Raw genomic sequence first — 23,059 nt, 5'->3', positions numbered from 1 at the left:
CCAGTTGTGTGCTACTGAATTCCAACTAAGCTCAGTCTGTAGTTGCTGTGAGCAAGGAACTCAAGGGAGAGGCTGGAGTTTGAAACATAAATGAGTCATAATTTTATAGATCATATTTGAAGTTCTTCAACAAAATACACATAAAACATTTGTGTTGGGAAGAGACATGAAAGTTCTAGTTCTCAAGAAGCTCAGTGGGGTGGACAGACAAGTGACAAGTTTGTACTTTCAATAAAGTATGATGGCAGGTAAACACTGAGTGCTTTAGGAGCACATAGGCTGAAGGAGAAATCAACACAGTTTGTGTGTAGGAGGATGGGGGCCGTAATAAGCTTCAAGGGGAGCTTATAGGCGTTAATAACTGAGGTTAGGTTGATTTCAATAACATTCAACTGAGAGAGCCATACTGTAAAAGTTTTAACAATTTTTAAAATTTTGATAGCCTAGGTCCTCCGAAATGTGGGGAAAAGTGATTTACATTTCCCCTTACCTTCCCCCAGCTCCACAATTTGCCAGGGTTCTGCAACCCGCGTCCACGTGCGACCCCAGTCGCACCCGAGCCCGGGATCTGCGCACTTATGTGAGGTTGCACTGGGGCCAGCCAGTGGCTTTGCCGACCTCCCTCAGACACCGCTCCAGGGTCTGTCAGCTCCAGGCCCATGGGCCATGGCTGTCTGCAACTCCCGACACAAGCTGCAAGGCGAGAGGGTCGCTGGGAAACCGCACCGCAAGGATGCGCCTAGCGCAACTTGGAGCTCAGAGCGGGAAAGTTCCGCGGCTCACAGGTTCAGGACTCACCCCAGCCAGAGCCAATGGCAGCGCCAGCGCTTTCGCCTGTGCAGTGGGGCGAGAAACAAAAATTGCCGCTGGTCAATCCAAGCGCCTTTGAACTGTCTCCAAATTTCCTTTTGTACTTTTCAGGGGCCCACAAGGGATGGCGCCTCTTGGCTTTAATTTCTGCTTTAGGTAAAGTGGGTGTGTTGTATGCAGTAGGAAATCAGCGGCCTTCACCACGTCCCCTGCGGGGTCGACCCGTCCTCTCCACTGCACATCTGGCTTGGTCGCGGCTAGTGGGGACACAGCGGAGACGGCGCAGGTGCTGAAGGCTGCGCTGCAAACGCCTTAAGTGAATACCGGGCGCCAGCGAAGGTCGCTGTGGGTCGGGCATGTGGGAACGGAGGCCAGGGAGAGAAGGAGGCCTCAATGTGGACAAAGCACCTTGATGATGCACTCTGTCTCCCGGGGTGCGTTCCCGCGTCCACTGCTGGCACCTAGGCACAGGGTACCTTCCAGAATCGCCTCAGCTTAGCGCGGGGATGGCCTTCTTGTACATGAGTCCCACTGCCACCCGGGAGCTGTGCGCCCTGGGCCTGCACCTTCCAGTTTGTGGGCCGGAGAGGCAGGGGATCTTGCCCAGCGGGTCCGACAGGGCAGGGACGGAAGTAAGTGGAAGCCAGTAGGTAAGTGTTATTTTACCGCATACCCATAAAGAGGCTAGGGAGAAACCAGAAAGGAGAGCAAGTCTTGTTAAAAAAATAAAAATAAAAATAAAAATCCAGCTGAACTGCAAGCATGACCAGCATTCTGTTGGGACCACTCGAAGGTCAGTGTTGTAAAGAATACAGAAAGAGTTACTTTTCCACGTGCCCTAGTAAGTTTATCCTCGCATGCATAAATGGAAAGACAAAGCATGTGGATTTAGAAACTTACTTGATTTCTCTCTCCCGTAATTTTTTAAAATTCTCTAGATAAAATCACTTAGGACACAAACGTGCGTTTTCTGACTCTCACTTTCTTTTTATCTTTTTTTTTTTTCTCTTTCTCCTTATATGAGAGGCAAGTGTTTCCCTTAATCTGAGATTAAGTGCCAAGTGGTAAAGCCCCAGAGTTACTCCAGGACATTCGTGATAAATCCTTCTAGCACCACAGCCCACATTCTTAACCATGAGGCATACTCACTTCTTAGGTGATATACAAAATCGGAAGGTGAAAATATAAATTTAAAAATGAATATTCAGGAAAAGGTATTTTTGTATCTGTATTTTTAGAACTGCACACTTTAATGATTGATGGTTTGGGAGGAGTATGACTTGCAACAGGCCATATACTTACTGCAAGAACTGAATACAGATAAAGATGCATTTTGGTTTTGTATCTTACACATCTTGGCATAAAGTAAAGGAAAAATGAAAATAGTGTATTCCAAAGACTGGTTTTGATTTGTCCTATTAAAATACTTGAAACTTCATGGCTCCATTTTTGTGTGTGTGTGGTTGAATATATGTAAAGTAAAATTTAGCATTTTAACATTTTTAAGTGTATAGTTCAGCGGCTCTAACTACACTCACTTTGTTGTTCAACAGTCACCACCACGTCTCACCTGAGCCTTTTCATCTCACCAAAACTGAAACTCTGTATCCATTACACAACATCTGCCCATTCTCCTCTGACCCAGCTCTTGGCAACCACTGTTCTACCTTCTCTGTGCATCTGACTACTCTAGGTACCTCGTATAATGTGGAATCACATATTGTTTTTCTTTTCTGTGTTTGGCTTCTTTCACTTACTTTCACTTAGCATAATGCCCTCAAGGTTCATCCATATTGTAGCATGTGTCAGAATTTACTCTTTTTTTTTTTTTTGAGAAGGAGTTTCACTGTTGTTGCCCACGGTGGAGTGCAATGGCACGAACCTGGCTCACCACAATCTCTGCCTCCCCGGTTCAAGTGATTCTCCTGCCTCAGCCTCCTGAGTGGCTGGGATTACAGGTATGCACCACCATGCCCGGCTAATTTTGTATTTTTAGTAGAGACAGGGATTCTCCATGTTGGTCAGGCTGGTCTCGAACTCCTGACCTCAGATGATCTGCCTGCCTTGGCCTCCCAAGGTGCTAGGATTACAGGCATGAGCCACCGTGCCTGGCCTACACTCCTTTTTTATTAAGACTTCTGTTCTTAAGTATCTTATGCACTTATCCATACATGGTTATACACTGTAGTTTATTCATGCAAAGCAATCTTAATTGAAATAGTCACAAATTATACATTACAGTATTCAAAATAACGCAATTCTGCTGCACCATTCTGAAATGGGAGGCAGAGAGACCTAAAACTAAAGAGTTGTGAATTTCTACCAATTGGGGGCCAACCTGAAATAAAAATATCTTTAAAAAGTTAGCTTAATTGTTGGTAATCCTTTCAAAATTTATATCTATATTAAAGCATCACATTGTACACCTTAAAGATACATAATTTCTATGAGTCCTCATGCCTCAAGCTGGAAAAAAAAGTTGCTACAAGTCAAAGGAGAAAAAATAGTAAGAGTTCAATTCACAACAAACTTTTCAGGAACATATTTTTATTAAATATAAAGCTCTGTCTCATTTTAACCCCTTTTTTCAGGGTTCTCCACCCAGTTTGCTTAGTCTACACAATTTCACCTTTGGATTTTTATTGTTGGATCATCTTTTCTTTTTTGCTTTTCCTTTTCTTTTTTTTTTTTGAGGTAAAATTTACATAACAAAATTAGCCCTTTAAAAATGTACAATTTGGCCAGGTGCGGTGGCTCACACCTGTAATCCCAGCACTTTGGGAGGTTGAGGTGGGTGGATCATGAGGTCAAGAGACTATCTCTGGCTAACATGGTGAAACCCCATCTGTACTAAAAATAAAAAAAAAATTAGCCAGGTGTGGTGGTGGGCGTCTGTAGTCCCAGCTACTCGGGAGGCTGAGGCAGGAGAAGGGCGTGAACCCAGGAAGCAGAGCTTGCAGTGAGCCAAGATCATGCCACTGCACTCCAGCCTAGGTGCCAGAATGAGACTCCATCCCCCCACCCTCAAGAAAAGTACAATAGCAATGATAACATTCACTGGGTTCGTGGACCATCACCTTTATCTATTTCAAAACATTTTCACTGGCCGAGTGCGGTGGCTCACTCCTGTAGTTCCAGCACACTGGGAGGCAAAGGTGGGAGGAACACTTGGAGATCAGGAGTTCAAGACAAGACCAGCCTGGGTAACATGGCAAAACCCCATCTCCAAAAAATTACAAAAATTAGCCAGGCGTGGTGGCGCATGCCTGTATTTCCAGCTACCCAGGAAGCTGAGGCAGGAGAATTGCTTGAACCCTGGAGGTGGAGTTTGCAGTGAGCTGAGATCGTGCCATTGCACTCCAGCCTGGGAGACAGACAGACTCCATTTCCAAAAAAAAAAGAGACTTTTAATGAAAGAAAGGCCATCTTCCAGTACCACCCTTCCACACCCCCTTCTCCCTTTCTCCCCCTCCAGACACAATACCTTTACAATATAGTAACTGCTTCCTTTAGTATTTATCTTCGTATTGCTAAATAATATGCTTCTATTACTGTTTGACTTTTTGGTTCTTTATATTCTCTATTGGCTCCCCACTATGGGAGATGACATTTGTCTCTTTCAGTGTCTTCCTCACTCCCGGTGTATTCTCTCACACACTCATCCAATTCCCTTCTTCCCATCCTTCAAGCATAATAACTTTGATTAGACGGATATTGGGTATTTATATTATTGTATTCTGTTATTGTCACATGTATGATCATGGCAGGGTCCTGTAATACACCATGATTCCCTTCCCTGTGAAATGATTTTTTTGGGGGTGGTGGTTGAGTAAATAAGTGTGGCTTTGTTTGTTGATTAGTTATATATGTACCCCAAACTCTCAATTGCTTTATCTTATCTCAAAATGTACTGTTTCTTAAAGGATGCTATCCATTTCGCCCTCTATTTTTTTTTTTTTTTTTTGGCAACAGATTCTCACTCTGTCGCCCAGGCTGCAGTGCAGTGGTGCGATCTTGACTCACTGCAACTTACACCTCCCAGGCTCAAGTGATTCTCCTGTCTCAGCCTCCCGAGTAGCTGAGATTACAGGGGTGCACAACCATGCCCAGCTGATTTTCATATTTTTAGTAGAGACGGGGTTTACTATGTTGGCCAGGCTGGTCTCAAACTCCTGACCTCAAATGATCCACCCGTGTTGGCCTCCCAAAGTGCCAGGATTACAGGTGTGAGCCACCGTGCCTGGCCTCAGTTTCACCTTCTTTAACATGTAAGGGCATTAATAAATGTGAATGCCTAATCCAAATTCAGTCATCTCCAAAAAGCTTCCAACTCTCTGAAAGTTGGTTTTGAAGGAGGCTTCTCTCCTACTCCCACCCAGACCCTGCCCCTGAGGACCCCTCACCCCTAAAAGGTGAGGCATCCAATCATCTGGGAGGAAAAACAGCTTCAATTGCTGCCCAGCCCTACAACCCAGTTCTTTTGTTAACTCTTTGGTCTGTGATCTTTGTCACTCCATCTCTTTTTAAAAGCTGTTGTTGTTGTTGTTTGTTTTTTGACAGGGTCTCGCTCTGCCACCCAGGCTGGAGTGCAGTTGTGTGATCTCAGTTCACTGCAGCCTCTGCCTCCTGGGCTCAGGCAATCCTCCCACCTCAGCCTCCTGAGTAGCTGGGACTATAGGTGCATGCCACCACGCCCAGCTAATTTTTGTATTTTTTATTGTAGAGATAGGGTCTTGCATCTTACTCAGGTTGGTCTCAAACCCCTGGACTCAAGCAATCCTCCTGCCTTGGCCTCCCAAAGTGCTGGGATTATAGGCAGGGATTACGGCTGGCAAAAGCTGTGATCTTTATGGGTTGGAAAGAACATGAAGAACGTAGAGGCTTGCTTGGCTGGCTGGATCTTGGGAGGTTTTGTTGCCATCCTAGGCGTTGGGCCTCTCTTACCTGGAGCTGCTGCAGACATTTCAGTCACAGCTCACAACCCTGATTTCGGCTCTCCCCTCCCCCATCAGAAGACAACCAGGAGCTTTATTAGAAAGCCTAAGCCTGACATTGTGATCTTTACCCCGTGCCTCCCCTGGGAGCCTCCCACCCTCCACTGGCCTCTGTTTGTGACATTCACCTTGATGTCTGAGTGCCAAGTTCCTCCCTTTTGGTGTCCTGCAGCAACAAATCAGATGAATACAATAAATTACATAATTCCTACGAGCCAACCAGGGGAAAAGTGAAGACCAAGCATCCAAGGAAAAAGGGTATAGATTATCTACCACCCCGGTTCAAGTTAATTAAGGAAATGCAGGCTGGTCATGGACTCAAATACAGCCTGATCCAGAAGTGTGGGGGTAAAAAATGCCAGCTCCTGCAGCTTTGTCCTCAGACCCTGAGGTGGAAGCAAAGTTCACATCTACTATCTCCATTCTGATGGAGGCCACCTGTAGTCGGCAGGTGCATTGGTTTGCTCTGTGCATGCATGAATACAGCCTCAAAATCTTCCCCAGCTTCCCACCCCATCCTTCCTGCAGAGGTCACTATATGTTTGGATAGATTCCATGGTGTCATGGGGCCATGTTTGCCAATGGGCAGGGGCACTACTATGAAAAGTCTCTGCACTTGGGGCCCTCAAGGGTACCCCTGTCTCCAAGAGCCTCCTTTGGCAGGACAGGCTGATCCTGCTGTGCTAAGCCTGGTCATCTCACTTCCACTACTATTCTGGGCCAAGCACTTCTGGTGCCTCAGGCTCCTGCCCCTGTGCCAGCCTGTGGGTGGTGGGATTCTGAGGTCCATGTTGGGTTAGAGCAGTAGGTCTCAGCCAGGAGACACTGTCACAACTAGGAAGAAGGTGCTCCTGGTATCTAGTGGGTCGAGACCAGAGATGCTACTAAACATGCTCCAGTGCACGGGACAGCCCTCAGAACAAAGGTCTATCTAGTCCCAAATGTCAAAGAGAAGCTCTGGCTTAGGGGAAGGGGCGTCTTCCAGAGAGCACGGCTTTAGGCTTTCAGCCCCTCTAAGAATGAGGGTTCTTGCTTTTTTTCTCCATCTCTCATGGGCCCAGATGTAGGGGAGGGAAGAGTTAGACCAGGGTAGTATCCAAGTACTCCTGAATCTCTAAGCCAAATGTGGGTGTCCAAATAGCACAATTTCCCCTAAAAATGCAGTCTGAAATGGAATGGGTGAGAAACATGCTTCCTTCCATCTTCTAGTACATTGGCTCTAAAACTCATCTTAAAAATATGACAAGGCATTCACTGTAGCACTGTTCATAACTGAAAAATATTTTTTAAAACCCTAAATATCCACTTACAAGGACCAGATAAATTATGATACATTCATGCAATGAAATTATATGCAGTTGATGAAAGAGTGAGGTAGCTCTAAATATAATGATATGAAACAATCTCCAAGACATATTATTAAGAATACCAAGGCCAGGCACGGTGGCTCACACCTGTAATCCCTGCACTTTGGGAGGCCCAGGTGAGAAGACGGCTTGAGCTCTGGAGTTTGAGACCAGCCTGGGCAACATACTGAGATCACATCTCTACAAAAATAAAAATTTAGCCAGACATGATGGCACACACCTATGGTCTCTGCTACTTGGGAGACTGAGGTGGGAGGATCGTTTGGGTCCATAAGGTCGAGGCTGCAGTGAGCTATGACTGTGCCACTGTTCTCCAGCTTGGGTGACAGAGCAAGACCCTGTCTCAAGAAAGAAAGAGGATGTGGCTGGGCATGTGGCTCACGCCTGTAATCCAAGCACTTTGGGATTAGCCAGGTTTGGTGGTGGGTGCCTGTAATCCCAGCCACTCTGGAGGCTGAGGCAAGAGAATTGCTTGAACCTGGGAGGCAGAGGTTGCAGTTAGCCAAGATCACGCCATTGCACTCCAGCCTGGGCAACGAGTGAAACTCTGTCTCAAAACAAAACAAAAACAAAACAACAACAACAAAAGATTCTGTGTTTTAAAAAAAGAAAAGGAGTATCCATAATATATTATTACAGAAAAAATATAAAGCTGAAAAAAATAAAAATAAAGAAAGTTGCAGAACAATGTGATTTCAGGGAAAATTTGCATGCAAATAAATTTGCAAAGAAAAAAGACTAGAAGGATACACGCAAAAGCATTCATACTGGCTACATCTGAAGAGCGGAAGTAGAGGTGGGAGTGGGAGTGCACTTTTGCTTTATGCAAGTCTATAATGCTTGATTTCCCTTTCAACAAATGTGTGTATTCCTTTTGTCATAAAAGGAAATTAATCAGCCAGGCACAGTGGCTCATGCCTGTAAAATCAGCACTTTGGTAGGCCAAGGTGGGCAGATCACCTGAGGTCAGGAGTTTCAAACCAGCCTGGCCAACATGGTGAAACCCTGCCTCTACTAAAAATACAAAATTAGCTGGGCATGGTGGCACATGCCTGTAGTCCCAGCTACTCGGGAGGCTGAGGCAGGAGAATCACTTGAACCAGGGAGGTGGAGGTTGCAGTGAGCCGGGATTATACCATTGCATGCCAGCCTGGGCAAAAAGAGCAAAACTCTCTCTCAAAAAAAAAAAAAGAAAAAAAAAAGGAAAGAAAGAAAGCAATTAATAACAACTGCAACCTTAAAGCAAGAGAAGCCAGAGCAGGAACCACTAGGTCAGTTAGTCTTGGAGGACAACGATATACATTAAACACAGTGTTGGAGGGCCACTGTGGCGAGAGGTGAGAATAATGAACAAGTAGTGCCTGCAGTACTAAAGGCTCTGGCTGATTTAGAAGGAGATGGGTTAAACTGAGTCAAACACAAAGAAGAAAAGAGGGAACTCACTTCCATATGCAGTTGATCTCAGGACATCATTGAGTCTACAGCCTGGCTGGAAGTCACCCCTATTGGGATAGATGTCAATGTTGCCCATGGGCATGTAAACACCAGTGCTCAAGCTGAAGGAACGCGTGTAAGTGTGGAGGACATCCACAAAATGTGCATCGTCAGGGGAGGGCCTCTTGTGGATGTCCGCCCCTTCAAACATGGGCCCCGCAGGATCCCAACCTGCAGCAGAAGGGGGCCCAAAACCAGCTATGTCAGGTGCACCAAGTCAGTGAGTCCTGATTACAAGTTAAGTCTGACTGTGCAGAATGAAGATGCCTTCTGAGCCCAGCCCGGAGTATCGAGACATGGAGAGCATGGAAGAAAATAAGAGACCCATTTCCATATGCGATTGACCCCAAGACATCATTGTGGAAATTAAATTCTATTGTTATGGAATTTATACTTTCTTCTGAAGCCTTCATGTATCCTGACACCTCAGCCAAACCCCGTAAACTAGACACAAGGTTCAGGCTGCCACCAAGGAACTGCTCCTGTTAAAACTGAAGCAGTTCTAGAAAGAACTCAGACTGCCTGAAACTAAGCCATTTGTCCCATTCATTCTGCCACTGAGCACCTTTCACGTCCTTAATTTTAGCAGAATTTTTACAGAATAACTAAGCTGCCTACATCCTTCTGGAAGGAGAACCCAGTCTCCCCAAACTGAGCTATTTGTATTTGGACTTATTCTTCCCCTTCCCTTAGTTATGAGTCAGGCCCAGGGGTGAAATGGCGAGAGAGAAGAGGACATCCAATACACCGAGAATCCATACATCAGGCCCCCAGAATTCCTCTATTTTGCAGTCACAGTAAGAAAACACCAAACATTTGTGTTGAGCAGGCAAGTGGCACTGTTGAGAGCACTGGTTCTCATATTTGAAACTGCACAAATAGCACTGGGAGCTTGTTAAATTTAAATTCCACCATACAGCTACAGAAAATTCTGGAAGGACACACAAGCAACTAGTTACCTGTATGCATGTGTGTTGAGGGAGAGGGTGGGCAAGGGAGCTGGACAGGTAGACAGAACAATAAGAGAGACGTTGCACCATCTTTTGATTGGAAAACCACATAAATATAAAACCACTCCAAAAAAGAACTTGCAAACTATACAATGCAGATTCCCAAGTCCCTGACCTCCTAGAGATTCTGGTGGGTAGATATGAATTATGGAGCGTAGAAATAGATATTCATTCCCCAGATGATCCTAAAAGTAGGTATTCTGTGGACCAAATATTGAAAAACTTCCCTGTGCTTCACTATCATTTATAAAATGGAACCTGAATTTTATACCTTAAGTCATACAGTCCATGTGAGATCTTAAGAGATTGAGTGCCCGTCAGTATTAGCTACTGTTACCAAGCCCAAGTGATTATGGGAACCAGATTTATCACAACCAGAATGGCTCTTTGCCCCACAGACATGCAGCAAGGACCTGGAGAAAGTTAAGAAATGAAATGTGCCAGAAAGGAAGGGCCTCTAGAACAGTGGTTCACCACCACAAGTGGTTTTGCCCCCCAGGGGACATCTGGCAATGCTTGGAGACCTTTTTGTTGCCCCCATTCTGATGGAAAGAGTTGCTAGCATGTAGCAGGGCCAGGGCAGGAAACAGCTAAACATCCCACAGTGCACAAGTCAATCCCCCCGACACACACACACACACACACACACACACCCCACACCACAACCTTACCTGGCCCCAAATGTCAATAGTTCATAGGCTGAGAAACCCAGGCCTTGACACACCAAGGCTGGGTGGAGATGTGACCACTAAGAGTCCTGAAAGGAGCAAATGGGTAACTGAACCATGTTCACCAGGGGCACATTAGAACCAGGAGACTTGAGAGGGTAATTTCAGGATAAACAAGAGGCAGAGCTACTGTCTAGAGTGGACGGTCAATTTGCAGAACTCATGACTCGTGAGAACTGGTAGAGGATGAAACGCTAAATAGTTTCCAAAAATTTAGATGACTTTATTTGTGACCAAGACAGAAAGGGAGCCCAGGCTGCTTGAGGGTTCATCCCTAGCCCAGGACCCAAAAGAAAGATGGCACAAAAGCAGTGTCCTCCCAGAATAGCCCATGATAACCCATCTCAGAGGCTGCAAGGACCATGGTACTGACACAGAGGCCTCCCCCTGCCTCTCACCATGTCCCCTGGAGAAAAGAGAAAGATAGAGCAACATTCCGCTTTGCAATCAATACAAGAGAGAGGCTATTTATTGTGGAAACCAGGCTGTGCTGGAGGAATGCAGGCGGTTGATGGGCTTTCCCAGGCTGGCTGGCAGGCAAGGCTCGGCCTTCACCTACCCAGATAGAGCCTGCCTGCCCTGCTCTGACTGTCCCTGACACAGATCTGTGGCTCACAGATTCAGGGGCACAGTGGCACATTTCACTTTTTTAACTAGGGATGAATGAGAGGGAGAACTGCCCCCTTAAATAAAGGGGAGATAGAGAACCTCCACTTCTTCCATTCAGTCATAGTCTGCTCCAAAGTCGCTTTGTCCAGCAAATGGAGCACACTCACATCCACACATGCAAAACTTCTAGGGCTGTGCATTCTGGCCTGGCAAGGCAGGGCCTGCTGTAGTTCAACAGCTACTTTTTTTTTTTTTTGACAGAGTCTCACTCTATTGCCCAGGCTGGAGTGCAGTGGCACAATCTTGGCTCACTGTAACCTCTGCCTCCTGGGCTCAGGTGATCCACCCACCTCAGCCTCCGGAGTAGCTAGGATTACAGGCATGCACCACCATGCCTGGCTACTTTATCTCTACCTACAGAAGAGAGGTGGCATGGCATAGCAGTGAGGTCCATGGGATCTGGAATCTCACAGCATGGATTTGAGTCCCAGCTCTGCTACTTATAGGGCCCAGGATATTGGGCCCTTTGCTTAATCACTGAATCCTAGTTTCCCCATCTGTACAATGTCCAGGGTTGCTACGTGGCTCAGAGATAGCATAAAGTAGCTGTCATACATGAGGTATTTGACATTAGCTAGCATATAGCCTACACATAGCAGACATTGAATTCACATTTCTTGAATAAATTTGTCTGTTTGCTTACCTGTTTATAGCAAGCAAGTCACAGGTTCGATTACAAATATATGACCCCTTTTCTAGTACATCACGGTCTTCTCTCAGAAGCCTAAGAGGGTAAAACTCTAGCTAACCCCTATCCACACCCTCTGGCCCAAGCGAGATTGGGGTTCAGGTATCCCCTTACAAGGCCCAGGCTATGGACTGCCTGGTGGCCTTGGCATAGTGGCATCACTGGATACAGGACTGCATGCAAACCTCAATCTGTCCTCTTACCAGTTGCAATCACCTGGTCCACAGGTCCATGAGAAGTCTACCCACTAAGGGTAGAGGAGAGGACACAGCCTCCCCCATCAGACATGCACAATAGCGTGTGTCAGATAAGTCAAATAATCCTGAGGTGCTGCTTGGCAACTGGACAGAGGCCAGGCCTCTGCTCTACAGAGAAAGGCCAGAGGGAAGGGGCTGTGCTCAGGGCATGTGGCCCTCATGGTCCATGCAAGCATCTCAGAGCACTAATTAGCATTCTCCCTGGCTTCCCTGCCATCCTCAGGGGAGAAGCTCTCACTCCAGTGGATGCCACTCAACTAGGCAGGGGGAAAGAACTGGAAAGGTCCCTCCCTAGCCCCATCTCATTTCAGATTTAGAAATAGAGAAAGGCAGGATCTGCAGTTTGTCATTGTTGCTGACACCCTGGGCCTGACTCTGGTGTGTGCTACGATTTGAACTCAGCCACCTGGATCTGAAACATCACACCTCTCATTCAGGGGCTAGGAAGAGGCACTCAGACAATGGAACCCGGATGGCTTCAGGTCAAACTGCTTTGCACCAACAAGGGGTTAATGAGCAGTCATGGCTGGCCACACAGTCATAGCCCACTTCGGGCAGCTCAAGCCCCACAGTCTAGGAAATCAAAAATAAAGCTCTCAAGCTGGGATGAATCCAATCATTGGGTCAACGGCATGTGCGTGCATGTGTGTTTGTGTGTGTGCATGCACTTACTAGACTCAAGCCCAGGGACAAGATTCAGGAGAGCCAGGAAAACCTCACAAGTACTCTTTTTAAAATTCTACCATATCAGCTTGCCACTGACACCTGAAATTCTACCTTCACCAAATCATCATTTAGCTAAGGACTCTCTTCTACCTGAGTTTTGTTTTGTTTTTTGAGATGGAGTCTTGCTGTGTCACACTTGCTGGAGTGCAGCGGCACAATCTCAGCTCACTGCAACCTCCACTTCCCGGGTTCAAGCGATTCTCCTGCTTCAGCTTCCCAAGTAGCTGGGATTATAAGCACTCGGCACCACACCTGTCTAATTTTTGTATTTTTTATAGAAACAGGGTTTCACCATGTTGGCCAGGCTGGTCTCAAACTCCTGACCTCAAGTGATCCACCTGCCTTGGCCTCCCAAAGTGCTGGGATTACAGGCATGAGACACTGCACCTGGCCTGAGTTTTGTTTTAAAATGAAAATACTGCAGGGAAAAGAATTGGTCAGACATTTCCTTCTAGGTGATCACCATTAGTATCTTGGGAGTGAGGGGGAAGTTAGAGGTGAATATAAATAAAATAACTCTGGAAGGAGGATTGAAGTTCAGGGCAACACATTTACCATTAACTTTAGCATAGAGGAAGCTCTGTGTATATACTTGAGAGGCCCAAAAATGAGAAAGAAAATCTTTTACATTTTTCACAATCATTAAATGATTTAATCCAAACTCTCACATTAGAAGCTCACTAAGAGGCAGTTTTCAACATGCAAATTCAATTTTCTGTTGACCCCCTGGGGACCAATATAAGAAAGGTCCCTTTTATTACAAAGTTGAACCGCCCATTCTAAATTGGTAGTTATCATTCATAAATATGCTACCTTAACATGGGAAAGAGGCTATTGGGAGACAAGATAGAAATCAGAGGCAGAGGTCGGGCTCAGTGGCTCATGCCTGTAATCCTAGCATTTTGGGAGGCCAAAGCAGGTGGATCACGAGGTCAGGAGATTGAGACCATCCTGGCCAACATGATGCAACCCTGTCTCTACTAAAAATACAAAAATTAGATGGGCGTGGTGGTGCATGCCTGTAATCCCAGCTACTCAAGAGGCTGGGGCAGGAGAATCACTTGAACCAGGGAGTTGGAGGTTGCAGTGAGCGTAGATCACGCCACTGCACTCCAGCCTGGGTGACAGCGTGAGAATCCATCTCAAAATAAAATAAAATAAAATAAAATAAATCAGGCAGGATTCAAACTAGAATCTACCATTCCTTCTTTTCCTCTGAGTCCTTGGGTGGAGACCTGAAGTGAGCACCCAAAAGCTTTGGGGCCAGGGCTCCATCCAGCTTCTGCTCTTGAGTTACTAGCTGTTTGCCCCTGAGCAAGTTGCCTCACCTCTCTGTCTGTTTCCTCACCTGTTGGACTAGACCCATGGTTTTCAAACTGTGTTCCCTGGTGCTCTGAGACTCTGAGATGCCTCCAAGGAAGGCGAAAGCCCCCACTGGTGAGGCTAACACAACCCATCGTCATACACCCACCCCACTTCACCCACAGCACCCACCTCTCTGTGTCTCATATATTGGGGGCCTGTGCAAGTTCAATTTGAAAAAAAGGCCCAGTGACTAAAAAGGACATTTGGGAAATTTTGGATTAGATGTTCTCCAGGTTCCTCGCGAAGCTAACCTTCTATCACTCACTCCGCTGCCTCATTTGGGAGCATTCTGGCTCAGCAAAGCTGAGGCAGCTGGCAATCACCGGCTCTTGGTGATGGAAGCAGAGCTCACCTGTGAATTGGCCCACCGTTTCTTTCACGAAGTTGCCAGCATACCCGGCCATGTGCGGTCCGGGGCTGCAGCCAATCAAGTGGACATTCCGGAGAGAAAAATCATCCTTCTCCTGCAGAAAGTCACCAAAGTATGTGAGCAGAAGAGCAGGGTGGGGAGCACCCAGAGTCACCAGCAGTTCAACAACTCGGTCATGGTGCAGGAGGAGAGGCAGGGCCCGTGGGCACAGAGACTTCCCCAGGGCCCCACTGGCTTTGCTGGTGATGCCACATGCATGGGTCACAGCCAGCTTAGGGAAGGCCAAAAGGATTTGATGGCCCTGCAAATGCCAAGCACAGAGGCAGGGGGGAGGGTATGACTGGAGGCTGCATACGTGGCTCTCCCCTACATGTTTTCTGTTTTTTCTTTTCTGGCAGTATCTAAGAGAGGGCAGGGTGGTGGTGAGGAGGTCAAAGCTGCTGTACTCACTGCAGACTCCAGTGCCAGCCACAGCCTTCAGCAGAACGCCCTCTGCCTGCCCTCTGAGGCCTGACCTCCACCCAGCCCCAGGAGCTGCCGACCTCCTCCCCACAAGCCCACCTGAGACCCCAGACTTGAAGCACTCTACCCTATCAGAGCACTTACCTGGGGGGTAAGGAGGTAACCCCACGGCTCGGGAACCAAACTATAGAATAGCTTAGGCAGAGGACAGAGGGACTGCTCAAGAATCCTGACCAGAATTCTGCCAGAATTCATGCCATTCCATGGGAACAAGGAAGGCCAGGGTGGAACTACCCAGATATGGTGCTGCTTTGACAGTGTAGCCCACCCTGCCTTCTCCCAGCTAAGTCCATTGATCTCAGGCAAATTATTAACCTACTAAAAGTAAATAGGCCGGGTGTGGTGGCTCATGCCTATAATCCCAGCACTTTGGGAGGCCGAGGCAAGTGGATCACCTGAGGTCAGGAGTTCGAGACCAGCCTGGCCAACATGGTGAAAATAAATTCTCTACTAAAAATACAAAAATTAGTCAGGTATGGTGGCTCACATGTGCAATCCCAGCAACTTGGGAGGCTGAGGCAGGAGAATCACTTGAACTCAGGAGGCAGAGCTTGCAGTGAGCCGAGATCATGCCACTGCATTCCAGCCTGGGTGACAGTGAGACTCAGTCTCAAAAAAAAAAAAAAAATTAAATAAATAAATAAATAAATAAATAAATAAAGTAAATATGACTTCAAGGTCTGTTTTCCACACTTCGTAGTCTAAAAGAAGTATTAGGCTGCATTTTTAAAATAACCCCCTCACCACCCGAGCACAGCCATGCTTCAGAGGCAAGGGCAGGCTTTGTAGGAACTTCAGATCACAAGCCTGGCCTGGTTCCCGGCCATCCCAACCAACCTAAGGGCATCTGTCTCTAAGGTCAAGAAGAAACAACCCATAAGGCCAATTTTCAGCAATTTAAGTAACAGGAAAAATCCAGAGACCTATCAATAATTGAAAGGCTCTCAAAAACAGCCAGCTTTCAAGTATTCCAAGCAATACCTAATTCAATAAAACTTTTAATCCCAAAGATTTTTAACAGACTCCAGAAGTTCATGGCAACAGATGTACAATGTGTATTTCTTAAGAGGATTGGGGTTTGAGGTCCTGCTGGCGACAGGAGACTCCCTTTCATCCCCCGGTACCTGCAGCCAGTGGAGCATCCTGGCAGCACTGTGTCCCTCCACTCTGGTGTTATTGACCGCATCCGTGTAAAGCTGGTGGGCCAGGGGGAAGCCAGTCAACCACAGCTACATTGGCCTCTTTCTCTCTTGTGTGCAGGGCTGGCGTGAGTTTGTACAGCCAGTTTTCAAAGATACTGCTCATCTGCAGAGAAAAGTGGAAGTTAGTTTTTATTCTTCTTGGTTTCAGAAATCCTGAAAAATATGGAATTCCATTCTATATGACCCTCTCTCCAGCTAATTTTGTTAAGTTTTGTTTTGTTTTTGGAGTCAAGGTCTCACTCTGTTGCCCAGGTTGGAGTGCACTGACAACAATCTCAGCTCATGACAGCCTCAAACTCCTGGGCTGAGGCAATCCTCCCACCTCAGCCTCCAGAGTAGCTGGGACTACAGGCACATGCCACCATGCCTGGGTAATTTTTAAATTTTTTGTAGCAAAAGGGTCTCACTATGTTGCCCAGGATGGTCTCAAACTCCAGGGCTCAAGCGATCCTCCCACCTTAGCCTTCCAGAGTGCTGGGATTACAGGCCTGAACCACCATGCCTAGCCCCCAGCCAATTTCAGAACCTGCATATTGGCTGCCCAGGGACCAAATATTTGCACATGAGCAGGACCAGCACGGACAGAAAGGACCAGCACAGGCAGAATCGCTCTGCAGATATTGTCTTCTGTTGCTCTTTACATCCCCAGTATTTCCCATCAAAGCTTTTCTAGCTAATCCCCTATACTGTTGCCCCACTGTCTGCTAGGGCCACTGTGAGATATGTGTAAAGGCTGATACTGGCATGAGACTGGTCTGAGTCCCTGTTACAGGCAGGCAAGTGGCCTGGTCCATCCTTCAAAGGCAGCTGGAGAGGGTTGCCTTGGAGAATTAGCTTCTCTCTTAGAAATGCAGGGAGAGGCTGTCTCCTAGGTGAATGCAGAGTTAACAAATGGCCCCTTCCCACAACCCATCTCTGCCATCCCTCTTGACCCCAGATGAGGGAAAATCTGTCTCGGGAATCCCAAATTACAACTCAGAAGATATTTAGAAACAAAGTTATAGATGGTGACTAGGTCCAGTTGTAAACCTATCCACAAGCACATTATCAAATAAATAGATTTTCTGTGCCTAGCCTGGAAACCCAAACATCACTTACAATCTTGCTTCTATGGGAAACTGCTGTTCCAAGTTCCAAACAGATTACAAAAGAACTTTCTGGAATGCAACCCATTTGTAAGTCGCAGGGAGCTTGTACTCGCATTTTGACAGGGGGCCTTAAAAAGATTCAAACGTATGATTCTGACTGTAGTTTGTGTGATGAGCAGGGATAGACAGGCTCTTAATCATCTCTTCATTCAACCAGGTAGATAGGCACCTACCCTCTCCTGCCCTTGACCTCAACCGTGGATGATAGACCTAAAGACCCCAAAAGCATGTAGCAGATATGAATTTCTCATCATTAAGAGGAGGACTGTCCCCTTCCAATCAGCCCAGGCAGAAATCTACTGAATTCGCAGTGCCATTTCCCTACAGACTGTCATTATATGAATGAATAAATCCCTGGCTGGTCAAAAGCTTCTGAAGCTGAGTGCTAAAGCTCTTTTTTGTTGAAGTTTGTCATGGGCTTTTCAATGTGAATTGCTCAGCTAGGGCACATAAAAATCCCCAGTGCCTTTAAACGGGGCTATCTCTACACAAACAGAAGGGCGCTGTGCCAAGGGCAGCCAGCAATCCAGGCCGGCTGCCTGCTCATAGGTTCTTGGAGCCAGTCAAGTTGCTTTAGTTAAGCTCAGCTCTCACTGCAGGACAGCCCCCTCCAGGCAGTGGTTGACTAGCATATTTAAGTGTAATTAGAGGGGTCCTTAAGCACCAGTGGAGCTGGGCTTTGCCCCCAGGAGAGCCACTTTCTGAAAGCCCATTGTGTGCCAGCATTAAAAGCACCCTGCTGGAGTTTGCCCCTTAGTGAATGTCTGTTACATTCTTCACAGCAGGCTGAAATATAAGCAGCACACAAGAAAAAGGGGGAAGAGGGTTTGGAATCCAGAAACACCAGAATTCTTTCTAATTGACCAAAAGAAAGGGAATTAAATCTTGTGTAAAGCCACAGAGCTCTCTCCCTGGGCTCACCGTCCATCTGTGAATGATGAAAAGGGTTTTAGCTGTCATGTTGGAACCGCAGTCTTCTAAGGACTGGCTGTGGCCCAGGGAGAGGTAGCATCCTTCATGCTCTGGGTCCTTGGAGGTGCAGAGGTTAAACCTCACAGAGGGTTTGACCTCAGCCTATACAGCTTTGGGTTTGTGGAGCTCATCTGGGGAGAGAGAACAGAGCGTGGGTGCATCTAGCAGACTTGGGGAGTGAGAGACCTGAGGTCTGGTTCTAGTTCAATCTTGAGCAAATTGCTTAAGCCCTCTGGGTTTCAGTTGTTACACCTGCTGAATGTTCCCTTTTCACCTCCCAGAAAAACTGTGACGATATTATTAAAAGGACATCTCATCTATGCTTAATGAGTATTAATTAGTCACTAGTATTAATTACTGTCACTCTGAAATAAATAGATCTCTCTCTTGCTTTTCTCTCTGCTTTCCTAACAAAAAGAGCTCTCTCCTTCCTTCCTAGTTGTTGTTGTTGTTGTTTTTAGATGGAGTTTCACTCTTGTTGCCCAGGCCGGAGTGCAATGGCACAATCTCGGCTGACTACAACTTCCGCCTCCCGGGTTCAAGCAATTATCCTGCCTCAGCCTCCTAAATAGCTGGGATTACAGGTGTGCACCACCACGCCCAGCTAATTTTGTATTTTTAGTAGAGACCGGGTTTCTCCACATTGGTCAGGCTGGTCTCAAACTCCCGACCTCAGGTGATCCACCTGCCCTGGCCTCCCAAAATGCTGGGATTACAGGCATGAGCCACTGCACCTGGCCCCTTCCCACTTTTAGAGTACTGGTCCTCAGTTCTTTTTCTGAAATGCTTGGGACCAGGTGAGTTTCAGAATTTAGAAGTTTTCAGATTTTAGAAAGGCATTATGGAGCATACACCATATATTATATAATGCTGCCATTGGGGCCTGAGCTATCCCCCCGGATCAAACACCCTAATATTTCTGCAGAGAAATACATAACCACTCACATTTGAGGGCAAACATAAAGATAATCAATAGCCTCCTGTCATCTCAGGCCAGGTTTTTGCTGCCAAATGAGTTCAGATCAGGTAAGGCCAGGTCTTCCTGCCAAACAAGTTCCCAAACACATTTTCCAATTTTGAGAGATTGTGGATTTTGGAACTGGAGGCAAGAGGCTGATGACCTGTTGGAAAATAGGCTTCCCCAGTGTTCCCATCTAGGGAACCTCAGGCATCCTCAGCACTCTTTCCAGTGGTGGCATGTGCCAGGCATTCATCCAGTTTGTTAAGTGAATGACCAAAGCCATGGAGAAACTCCTAAGAGCAACAAAATCCCCCCTCCCAGCTTCACTGATCATGCACAGGCCACCTAGGAGATGGCCCTGCTCCCACAGTGCAGCTCATGTCACTGATGGCCCCTGTGGCTTAACACTACGTAGGTGCTGTCATCATGACACTGTTTCAGAAAGTCATAAATGGATCCCACCCAGCACTCTTTCGTCATCCTGGGATGCATCACTGCATAACTGGTGAGGAAGTTAGAGTATCAAACTCTCCTATAACCCAGCAGGGAAAGATGCCAAATGACCATCTTGGAGTTAATTTATCTGAGAGTTAAGAAGCAAAAGGAAAAAGATATAGCAGTGGAGAGGGTGGAGGGAAAGGAGGGGAAGAGAGGGAAGAAGGCAGCAGATATAAGAGGGACAAGGTTCCAGAAAATGCTGCTGAATGCACGTGAGCAGAAATCAGGTTAACTGTGATGAAAGTAATGAACAAAACCCCCAACCAGCGGAAATGTGAACCACGGACATCAGAAGTTCAACAACTCCCCACCTTCTACCCAGATAGCCACTTGTGCAGAGACCAGATGAGGAAGTCTGGGAGAAAAGGAGGTTGCTGGCTTCCTGAGACAGATCTATGGATAAACCCACATAGAGACAACGACTCTTCCCCTTGGCATCTGACCCGCTCTGACCCCAAAGTTCTCCAGCTGCATTCCTACTACTTTTGCCCTGGGTCATTTCAGCCTCTGAGACTTTCTGATTGTTCTTTGCCAAGATGTCCTCCTGCATCCTTCTCTCACCCCCTTCAGCTCTTTGCTCAGTGGTCAACTTCTCCATTAGGCCTTCCCTGACCACATTGTAAAATCGCGCCACCTTCCCCCACCAGCATGCCACACCTTCCTCCTCTGCTTGACTTTTCTCCATAAGACTCAGCACCATTGATGTTTTAATCAGTGCACTGTCTGTCTTCCAACCACTGAAATGTAAGTGTCACGAGGGCAGAGATTGCCATCTGTTTTGTTCACTACTGCATCACCTGCTCCCAAAATAGTGCCTGGCACTAAGTAGGCATGCAGTAAATACTTTTTGGAATGAATGAAATGACTCACACATACTCAGAGTCAGGGAACACAGAAGATAGAACGAACTTTAGCATTTTACAGGTGAGGAGCCAGAGATGAGACCTGCCCCCAGGCAATGCTTCTCTAGTTAGCACCAGAGTTGGAAGCATGTTGAGTAAAGCAAGGTTTTCCATTCATTCACAGTAACCCTCCCACACATGCATAGGGGACACAGACCACTTGGCACAACCTCAGCAGACTAGAAGATGAGATGATGGGGCTCAGTTTAGGGGCTCCTCAGCCCTCCACTGCTTAACCAGCTGACTTAGTTCTTGCTCTGGGTGACTGACTCTGGCTCCCTCAGGGCAGGCTGCCTCCACTGGAAAAGGCTGCAATACAGAACCCAAGAGGAAGAAAAGCTAGAAGCCAGGAGGAGGAAAGGGAGGAGGAATGGGAAGAAGAAGAGCGGGGGCAGCACAAGAGTGCTGAAGAGGAAAAGGCTGGCAACCTGGGGGAATAAGCCCTGCAGCTTCCAAGCACAAGTGACCCACCGGACGCTCCCTGCAAGCACGAATCAAAGCAAAGCCAGCTACCCTGCCATCTGAACTTCCAAGACACCTACACCAAGATTAAAAGGCAGCTCCAGGAGACAGAGTTCTTTCTAACAACCTTCTTTGACTCTCAAACCTCCAGGTTCAGGCATGAGGACAAGGTTTCAGAGCTGCTGGCAGGCCACTCGGCTGGCTGGACAGCACCAGCACGGGCTGAGGGAAGGAGAGGGCTGGCAAGAGCCTCTTGCATGTCTTTGCCTCTTGCATGTCTTGCGGGGATGCCCCCATCAGAAGCTCAGAGAGACAAGTAGACTCCAAGGTGGATTGGAGAAGAAAATGGGCAGTGCAGTGGGAAAGGAAGAATTTCAGAGGAACAAGGAGGGACTGAAGAATCAGGGAGACACAGGGGACCCAGCACGGACAAGAAGTGGCTGGGGGGAATAAAAATAAGTGCATGTTACCTTCCAGCCGTCCCTCTGGATCAAAAGGTGCGGGGCTCCCCGCAGCAAAGCAACAGTAGAGGCTCCAGCAACAGAGCAGAGGAACGGAGTTTCTCCTCCTGCACCGCCACACCCCCTCCCCTGAAACAGGAGTTTTAAAAGACAAAAAACACCTCTCCATGTTTCCAGCAGTCTGGGCCCTAAGACCAGAAGTGGGCAGCCTTCTCTCCGCCAGGGGCTGGCGGGGCTAGACGCAGAGAAGGTGGAAAATGAAAACTTGGCCACGGAGCCGCGGGCGGTGACAGGGAGCGAGTGTGAACGGCTTCCGCCAGAACCAGGCTTTGTCCTGAGCCTCTGAGAGGCAAGGGCTTGCTGCTGTCACACTCCTATAGAGGTCGTTTTTAAAAATATGGGAGTCATCTGATCCACTGTCAGATGGTGATTTGCATAATTTATTCCCATCTCTGATATCTCATTGGTCACACCTTCGCTGACACCCAGACTGGAGAAAGTTTGAATGAAAGCGCTGCACACTCACTGCGTGGACGCTGCACGCTCGGCCTCGCTTCTTCCCGGGCCGCTCCGCAGGCAGCTGCCACTCCAGCAACACCATCTTTCTCCCACTGCCCTTCCTCGGGCCCCCAGATCATCCTCTCGCCCCTGTCACCCCAAGTGGCAGGGGCAGACATTTCCCCAAAATCCTGCACCCGCTGGGGACGCGATCCCTGGAGAAGGAGGTCACCCTCTCCAAGGTGCAAAGCCACAATCTCTCTGGAAGTGGTCTATCCACGCCGCGGGCCGGGAGCCTGTTCGGGGAGAGCCACCCGCAATCCCTTGGTCCTTCTCTTCTGCAGGGGAGGGCTGCAACAGGTGCACTGGTGAGGCCGCACTATAACCCGGCGAAGCTGAGAGGCTGTGGGCTGTGGCCGGCGCTGGAGGATCGCACAGTCCCTGCTGGGGGTCCTTGCTCCGCCACTAGCTGCAAAACTCCAGGCGAGTCAGCCAGCTTCTCCGAGGCGGCTCTCTACTCCACAATAAGGTGATAACGTATTGGCGGATAAGGTATGGCGGTTAACGTATCCGCCAACATACGGAAGTTGGGAAAACTAAGAGTTCACGTAACAGAGCACCTAGCGCGGGGTGGGATTCCTGGCAGGCGCTCCCCTCTGGTGGGGTGGAGGGCTAAGAGGAACACTAGGCGACCTCCTCAAAGGGATGAGGGAGTCAAGATTTGGGGTCTAAGGCCCGAGGCCAGCGGCCGGTCTCGGCGCATGCGCAGTAACTCCTCGGTGAGTGAAATCAAGCACCTGCTTTCTCTCTTTTCTCCATCATTTTCCCCCGGCTCTCCTTCCCTTTTTTGATCGGGGTCCTGGGGCAGAAAGAGAGAGACTCGCAGAGTCTGCGTCTGGCTCTGGGGAGCGGGGACTGAGCCCCGTACACTGGCGGGGCGGCTGCGCCAACAGCC

The 23,059-nt window shown here is 47.7% G+C and overlaps 1 pseudogene; it reads right to left on the bottom strand.

Moving 5' to 3' along the window:
- Positions 1–1,300: 1,300 nt before the first annotated feature.
- On the bottom strand, positions 1,301–22,244 carry LOC100583712 (annotated as a pseudogene).
- Between the last annotated feature and the right edge of the window lie 815 nt (positions 22,245–23,059).

Source organism: Nomascus leucogenys, unplaced genomic scaffold (genome assembly GCF_006542625.1).
Source record: "Nomascus leucogenys isolate Asia unplaced genomic scaffold, Asia_NLE_v1 Super-Scaffold_485, whole genome shotgun sequence".
Taxonomy (NCBI): Eukaryota; Metazoa; Chordata; class Mammalia; order Primates; family Hylobatidae; genus Nomascus; species Nomascus leucogenys.
Note: the sequence above shows the minus strand (reverse complement) of the source record. Positions and strands in the feature narration are given on the sequence as shown.